This window comes from Apteryx mantelli, chromosome 3 (assembly GCF_036417845.1).
Source record: "Apteryx mantelli isolate bAptMan1 chromosome 3, bAptMan1.hap1, whole genome shotgun sequence".
Lineage (NCBI taxonomy): Eukaryota > Metazoa > Chordata > Aves > Apterygiformes > Apterygidae > Apteryx > Apteryx mantelli.
This window is the reverse complement of record NC_089980.1, coordinates 100969348-100978684: the sequence shown is the minus strand read 5'-3', so window position 1 is coordinate 100978684 and position 9337 is coordinate 100969348.

Sequence of the window (9337 nt, the reverse complement as noted above, 5' to 3'; positions counted from 1 at the left end):
TATGCTTTCAGCTGTGCTAATTTTATGCAAAGATATCTGTTAGCTGTAATAAATATTTATCTGCTACAGGAGCTGAGCCCACTAGAGTACACAGAGACGTTTGTAAGCAGGCTTTTGAGAGAGCAGGTGCGTGGCTGCTCCATTCCTTCCCTTTTTTTCAGCTAAACACTTTACATTACCCTCCTCAAATGAACTGAGATTCCCCAGGTCTAATTCTGTGTATAGAACTATAATAGGCTTCAGAGGGAGTTGTGCATGAAGCATCTGAAGGTGGATGAGACCTTAGAAGGGTATATTCAATACTCAAAGCAGGTGATTTCTCTGAGCAAAGTATTCCTGGCCAACAAAATAGGCTTGTCCTGAACATCAGAGCACAAGCACAAAGTAATGCATTGTTTATATACGTAAGAGAACCTTAACAAACAGCAGCAGGAGGCAGATGATGGTTTTCCCAAGCCTTTCATAGTTGTACCTTGTAAATTTTGCATCCGCTCCAAAAGAAAACACACAGACATTCTTTCTTTGGACACTGTATCTCAGTTATCTTCAAATATCTCAAGTACATCCTGCTATGGTCATGTGGCATCAATGATACTTTTTAATTCATGAGGGGGGAGGAAGACTTGGAGAGAGCAGGTGATTCACCTTTTTGTTCTGTGAGAGCAGATCATAATTTGTGTCCCAGTTCTTCTGACTCATCTCTGGAAAGGATTTTTAATACAATGAGCTACTAAACCCAGTTGTTAGTACTTTTCCAGTAAAATGAGACTAGTATGCTCCTGTAATGGCATAATTTGTGTCAAATTATTTGACATTTATATCACCCAAAGGCCTCAGTAAGTCCTAAAGCACATCTTCTTGCACTATGGCTAAACATCCTTAAAAATTCCATCACTGAGGCATGTATGTTTTGATCATCAAATTATGACATAAATGCAAATTTACTTTTTGTATATATGTTTCAAATCTATGTATCACATATATATAATACATATGCACACACAAGCACACATTTGGGAAAGACTAAAGCAATTACAGGATATGGTGACTTAGAAGACAGTTTGGGGATTTTTTATTTGCCTGTTGACTCAGGAAGTACACAAATCATAATTCAAGATGCTGTGACCCTCTGCTTGTGAAGTTTTTCTCTTGCAAAATTCATCACTGTGACTCAAGTCTTGCCTCAAGTCCACTCCTCTAAGTACATATTTTTTGGTGTCTATTGGAGGAACGGGCTGAAAGCTGAAGCAGGAGGGCTACGCTACGGACCATGTAGAGTGCAGGCAAAGGAAGGAACATTCAGAGAGTGTCCACCATTTTTTAAGTTCATGAGCATATTAACTTCCTAAATATCAGAAGTCAAAGAATTTTGCCTGGTACATATGCAGATCTGCCAAGTAAAAACATAAAATGAGGTAGTAGTTGGAGTGGGACAGTGATTACTTACTGATTGGCTCCATATTTTTTTTTTTGTGGCTTAAAAAGACATAGTTTGTCCCTTCTGGAGAATCTCTTTAGATAAGAAAAACTTCTCTTCTTGCTCTTTGTGCAGAGAGAGGAGCATTTGGTTCAGTCTAATAGCTTCACTGAACTGCTAGATCATGTAGCTGTCATTGTGTGGATTTTGGTAATGGAAAGTCTTCAGTGAGGACTTTTCCAGCATTCCTTTAACCTATATGTGTCTTTTATTGACATGCACTGTCAGAGCAGAAACTCAGTGCATTCCCGGAGCAGAAGCCTAGAATAAACAGCACTTTCAGTTCCAAAATACTGTTAAGAAAACCTTTCTTAGCTATTGAAATATGTGATGAACAGAAATCATCAATATGCTTATTTTTGGAAACACCACACTATGGAAAAAATAGATTCTGTGAGCAGAGCCACAGATGCCACTGAGAAGCCAAGAATCAGCTAGGTTATCAGCATTATTTTCACTATAGTTACTTAGTAACATGCCAGGTTGTTTCTTTTCATGAAAATTAACGTGCCAGTTCCAAGTAGCTTGTTCCATCCAATGCAGAAATGTTTTTCCAAGGCTATGTGAAAGTAGCACTTCATGCTGTAAAGTACAGTTCATGCATTACGGTGTTTTTCACTGAGTTTTTCACTGGATAACATTTGCAAAATACTTTAAAAATGAAACTCTAAAAGCCAAGTTTTTATTTATATAAATATACAACAGTTATTACCCATTTAGTTGTGCTTTTTGTACAAGGTTTGGTCGTAAAACCTCAAAGCTTATAAAAAATGATATTGCAAAATACAATAAATTTTTCTTTCCCTTTTCTTTGCCAACAGCTGCCTATACATTAGTGACCTATGTCTGTTTACACAAGTCAGAACTCAATGCTTAATGCAGTAAAGCAACCACGATACGTACTTCCACAACTCCTTTTAAGCTCCTGTATAATTAACTTCCATGAATTAGTTAATGAATTAGCTTTCATTAACCTCTCTCCTCTACAGTTACAGAGATGACCTTCAAATGCAGAGAGGCAGCAGAGTAAGCTGGAGTTTACTAGGAGGAATTCTAAGAGATGTGAACTGACCTCATTAATAGCTGTGGAAGTTAACTCTGAAGCTTAACAAAGATTATTAAAACTTGAACAGTAACACAAATTATTTTTTTTCCTTTCACTTTCAGAACAGTGATGCCAGGCACCTGAGGCTTCATCTCATCCCACCATTTTTAGTCCGTGATCACAGTTGGATCCAGGATATATTTAAAACTATTCAGTTCTTATGCTTTATTGACTGTCACAGGTTGCAAATATCACTGCCAAAATCTGTGCCAATCCTCCACAGTATAGTTGTGTTTTTGATAATAAAGGCATCAGCATGGTAGCCTAAAGCAGCAGCGAGCACAAGTGAGAAGGAATGAGATGTGGAGGCTGTGCTGCACATTTGGGCCTAACATCATGTGGAGGATTGTCTGTTGGGATTGTCTGGAGCCAGGCAAGCGCAGCCCGAAGTTTTCCAGGGACAGCTGTTCAGCAGATACAGGAGATGAGCCCTTGGCCGTGGGCTCCTCTGCTTCCACAGCAGGAACGATTCATAATCACAGAACTTAGTACGCACTCTCAGAACTCGCATTTGCTCGAGAAAGAACTGTAGGATCAGTCTCAGCATAGCTAGAAGTAGGATGTTAAAAAGAAAAAAAAAGGGAAGAAAATTAAAAAAAAAATTCTTCTTATTTCTGACCAATGCATGATGTGCTTGGACATTTTGGTGTAAAACTACTACAATTTTTGTGAATGTGAAGAGAGTGAAAGACAGACCTTCAGGGAGAAAGAGAACTTCACTGGTTTATAAAAATCACAGAATCACAGAATAGTTGAGGTTGGAAGGGACCTCTGGAGATCATCTAGTCCAACCCCCTGCTCAAGCAGCGTCACCTAGAGCACGTTGCACAGGATCGCGTCCAGGTGGGTTTTGAATATCTCTAGAGAAGGAGACACCACAACCTCTCGGGGCAACCTGTTCCAGTGCTCTGTCGCCCTCACAGTAAAGAAGTTAATGTTTATTTTTCAGATATAATAACCATTAGGAAAAGACTTTTAGGATGGAGATGAGATTTCTCTGTAAAGACTCTTCATGCTGATAAGCAGTGACAAGAATTTAAAAATATATTGGTGACAGAAAGATCACTTAATTTGCAAATATAACAGTCTCTAAGGGAGAGTTCTTACAGCCAAATACATTACTCTCCTTGCCACTCATTACTTTGTGGTTACTATAAGGGATATTATAATGATGAAGATGGTAAGATGAGGAAGCAGGTAACTAACCTAAAGTACTTTGAAAGTTATGTGTTGAAGACTTTGGCCTCCTGGAGAAACAGCATAATACCCTGAGATGTGATATAAAACATTTATAAGCTCCCTTTTAAAAGGCTTCCAGACTCAAAGTTTCAGTTTTTGCATTTTGTTGCATAATGCTTCACTGTAAGATATGTACCATCAAGAAAGGGAAAAGTAGAGAAGGCAGTAATTACCTCCCTTTACGGTTTTTTGTTTGTTAGCAACTTTCTTGGTCATTTCTACAAACTAAAATATTTCAAAGCAGTAAAAGATATTTGATTTTCTATTCAAAACAGGAATAGAAAGCATATTTTTAAAAATATTATTAAACCTTCATTGTATGCAGTTTGCTTTGAGTCTCAAACTAAGTAGTCCAACCACGAGACGGATGAAGCCTCATGTTTCAACCATAGAGCCTAGTGACATATAAACATACAATTAGAACATCTAATATACCTTTGTGGCCAAGAAACAATCTGTTTTCACTAATTTGCCAATAAAATCTATTTAAACAGTTATTACATTAATAACTAAATAACATATATAGTGCATGAATTTCCTCACTTAATACTTAAATTTGTGACATGTGACAGGACATCTACTCTATTTAATTTTGCTCGGTAAAGTTAATAATGCCTAATGACATTATATAAAAGTAAAATAAAAACTAATACAAAATGGAATTATTTTCATTTAGTTCAACTCTCAATCTAGTATCCTGTGGAGAGACAATTTCATGTCTCATCCCAATTTATGCTGAGTATTACCATCTGAAGAAACATATTTAAATGGAATAGTTCTAAAAGAGAAATCACATTTTAATTACATTTTAATCCACCCACGGAGATGCTGTATTTTATTTATTCAATTAGCTGTTGGTCATTCCTCTTGTGTACTCACAAATGCAAATGTTGCAGTAGCAAATTGAATATTATGGGGCAATATCAGTTATGCAAATCAAATATGTATATATATAAATATATACATATACATATATATAGTAAAAAATAAAACAAAAAATCTTCATTTATCTGTAGCCTGCACTCATTCTTCCTAAGAAGAAGTTATCATTATTCTGAAACACATTTGTACATCCTATCTCTGCAAAGAGGGAAAGGGTCAAAACAAGGAGAAGTTCTAACTGCCAGTTGTTTCAGCTTCATACCAGAAATCATTTTTAATGAGCATGTTCACTTGTTTCAAGGCAATCCCCACAATATCACATTGCTCTGAGCAAGAACACTTGGGAGTCTTCAGTGAGGTTGTGTGTTGAGAACAAACCAAAAATAGGCCTGCAAAAGATCCCATGATAAATTGCCAGCTACTGTGAGTCACCTTTGAAACATGAACTAGTGTTCTTTGTTATTGTCTCCATCATTTGTATGAGAAAGTTCAGTAAACTTAGCCGTAAAAATTTATGACCAGTTTGAACATGTACAAAAGAAGAGATTTTGTATGCTTCCTGATGCAGATGATGATGGAAACTAAAAGCAAATAAGATTCCAGATGCAAAAACCTACAGAGCTGCATTTAATGTGACCTGTGACTGTCCCTGTACCCATTTCTAACAAGGCAACAGCACTGCAGTACGGTGCACTGCTTCAGCATAAAACTATAACATGGAGGAGATTTCCTATATTCATAAATACAAGCTGTTTATACTAGGTACTGCTGGGAAGTTGTCAGAAAAATCTCAAGAAAAGTTTCAAGATCTAATTCTGCTGTCCCTATAATGTAGGCTGAAGACCCCCAGTTGCCAGTTCACCCTTTAATTTGGGATCCTTTTAGATCCAAAAATCCAGCTTTAATCCCCCCTCAAGGGTTCCAAGAGTCCATCACATGGTAGGTTCAGACAATGTAATAGTGGAAACACCCAGTCCCTGTCTACAGGAGCCCTACTGTTGTTGTTATGACTCATATTAACTGGTGTTAGTGCAATGGCAGAAGATTTCCTGTACAATATTAGTATCATTCCTTTGGTTTCACAAGGAACGAATTAGTCCTGAACCATGGACTTTCCTTCCAGGCCCTTCAGCAAGCACTTTTCTGTACTTCACTGCAGGAGTGAGGCAAGCCTGTTGCTGGAGCATAAGGCCTATCTGTTGTGTTTCTCAGGAAAAATTAAAAAACAATGGAATTTATCATTCCTACGAAGTAATATGTATTTTATTATCATCTCTCAGTTAAACCAACACCAATTCTTCAAAACTAGAATAACAACCCCACCCCCACCCCACCTAGCTCGTGTCCTAGTAGTGACAGAACTGTCCAAGAAAAGATTTGCTGTATAGTTATTGAGCAGGATGTTGTACAGGAAAACATTAAGCCACCTTAATATTAGACACTGCTTCTGCTTCATCTCAGACTAAATAAATCTTTGGGCAGATCTAGCAGAGAGCCAGACAAGCATGATTTTACCCGTCCACACTTCTAACTGAAGAAATGGAGTTTGGAGATGTTATCGCTCTTCTCCAGAGTCTCCAAACTTTGATGTAATACTGCAGTCTCTTCAAATAAAAGGTGGCACAACAATATAGATTCTTCAGAGCAATTTAGCACAATCCTGTTCTTCGGTTACTGTACTATTTTCTGTTCAGTGATGAGTTCTCACTGGTTATTTTGAGTGTATTTCAATATTAATCTGTTTTATATAAGGTGAAGTATTATCTTTCCCAGAAGAACCAAAAACAGTAGCAAAGCTAGACTTGTTTGATACTGGGGAGAGAGAAGTCAAACTCAGATTCAATATGTGAAATATATTACTACCCAATAATGGCTCACCGTCTCCTCACTTAGTCTGATGATCACAATTTAGTTACCCTTTTCCTTTGGTTTTATGAACAGCCTATTGATTCAAAGACAAACTGTTTAAAATGAGATACTAAAGCAAAAATAAAGCAGCCATGGGGAAAAAAATGCAATAAAACTAATACAAGTCAGAAAAAGCAAGAGTAAAAAAACTTTGCTAGGGAATTCAATAGTATGGATTAAAAACCTTCTAAGCTCAAAGATATTATTACATCTGAGATTATTTTCTGCAGTCTTTAAGGCATTCATGTATTAAATTTTGGGGTGGAGATGTTAAGGGAAGCTACGCCCAAGGTAATTCTTTAGGTTGATCTGGGAATTTAAGAGAGAACATCTGAACTCCCCTGGGAGTCTAATGTTTTATAATAAATGTAACTGCTGAATTATTCACCAAAAGAGCATATACTCTCATAAATAGTAAGGATTAACTAAGGAAGTGACCAGAAGAATATTTTCTAGGAAGCCTGGAGAATGATGCTCAGAATTTCATTGTTCGAATTATCTGAGCTAGTTATAGCTGTTCTGGTCTCCTTGAGTAGCCTTAGGACAATGCACCCAGCTGAATGCTTTTCTGCACTTATGGGCTATATGCTCTGTCTCCCTTGCTAAGAGGTGGGTGATGTGTAGCAAATGCCACCCTGTCACATTTTTTAGCCAGATAGCTGCATTTTGAACAAGGAGCCTGTTCCACAATGCCAGCAGGAGCTCAGCAGGAGCGGCTGCTGTGCACTGAAGCAAGGCACAATGGATCACGCCGAGTGCAGCAATGCTTCCCACTGTGTTCCTCCCAGCCCCTTGCAGACGGCTGGCACGTGAGCCATCAGTGTCACGACGAGGTGAGCTACTGCCAGTCGGCTGCTCAGCAGTAACCTGCCAGAGCACCTGCAGGAATGCAGCAAGAGCCAGGAAGGGCTGCTTCACTGAGAGCTGTTGGCAAGTTGTATGTTACCCAAAGGAAAGCAACAACTTCCAGCCAGGTAGAATTGCTCTCTTCTTTTTTACCCTCCTTCAACCACTCTCCAAAGGTATCTGATAATTGCCTAAACCTAGAGGGTCTTCTGATAGTTCCTGGTAAAGAACTGGAGAAATGTCACTCTCTGAAAGAGATACCTCTTTTCACAGGTATTGAGAAATGTGTAAAATCACAGAATAGTTGGGTTGGAAGGGGCCTCTAGAGGTCTTTGGTCCAACCCCCCTGTTCAAGGAGGGTAACCTTGAGCATGTTGCCCAGGATTGTGTCCAGATGGCTTTTGAATATCTCCAAGGACGAAGATTCCACAACCTTTCTGGGCAACCTGCTCCAATGTTTAACCACCCCCACAGTAAAGAAGTGAAGTTCAAGTGGAATTTCCTGTTTCAATTTGTGTCTCTCGTCCTGTCACTGGGCACCATGGGGAAGAGTCTGGCCCCATCTTATTTACACCCTTCGGTCAGATATTTATAAACACTGATCAGATTCCCCTGCGTCATATTTGGCATCTTGGTTATCCACTAGTTGTGCTAGGCTTCTGGTCATATCAACAGAGATGGACACCTTCAGAGGGCAACTCTGCACATCTGAACTATTGGTCTCTGTGGCTACGTCTTCACTGCTAAAGGTTTTTGTCCAAGGGAGCAAAGCTTGGTCCCCAGGCTGAACTGGAGTACAGAGTGGCCGGTGCGCGCACCCCCTGTGGCTGTCTCTTGCTAGAGAGATGGACCATACCCACTCTGCATAGTCATTTCACCGGGTCTCCTCTGGATCACCCTCTGGCGTTGAGACACAACCACTGCATGGATTTATTTTCAGCAGAAAGGGCCTGAAATATTGTAATGCCAAGTCCTGTGGCCACTGAGCTGAGCGCAATCAGGAGGCACAAGGCCCTGGCCATCCTTGTATTAAGTACAGAAAATTAACCAGACAGAAGGAGCAACAATTGCTCTCTATATATAATGTTGTAACAGGAGAAGAAGTGCAGAGGAGGAAGCAGGTGCTGCCCTTGTTTCAGACCCCTATTTTAGAACAGCACCACAATACCCAACTTTGTTAAATGCAGCGTTACTGAAAGCACAGTACCTCTTCATCATGTAGATGTGAAATAGTGCCTCTGCTACAGATTAAAGTATAGCCTTCCCATAAAAACATCAAGCTTATGCTTGATACTAAATAGATACATATAAATATATATTTATTTAATGAGGAATTATAGTTTATTTGCTTCTGTCCTTTGGCCCTGAACTACAATGATTTCCACAATGGCAACTGGAAGGTCTGTATTGCAATCCACTGGAAAAGTGCATTTATAGCATGATGCCAATGGTATGTTTTATCCTGCCTGAGCATGAAATGGGGATAGCCCAATGTACAGTGCTTGCTGTGACAATATTAAAAGACCGTCATGAATGAATGGAGCCAAACTTGGTGTATTTTACACCTAGACCCTCTGCCCAGAGTAGACCTCAGGGTGAAATATTCTGTAAATATAGGCTTTCTTTTAGGGGGAACTAACTGTTTTGCTTCAGAACTGAGCTCAGGAAAACAAAACAAAACAAAACAAAAAGCCCTTCCCTCTAAAAAAATGATTTATATGTACTGTGACTGATGAGGAGGCCAAAGGTCCAGGCGTGGACTGAGGGGTTAAGTGATTTAACAGCTCAGCATAACCTCACACACCTCTTACCTTCAGCCTCCTCTGAAGCCAGAAGGTTGTCCCACAAAATGACTGCGCTGATTCAAGTGGCAGGAGGGT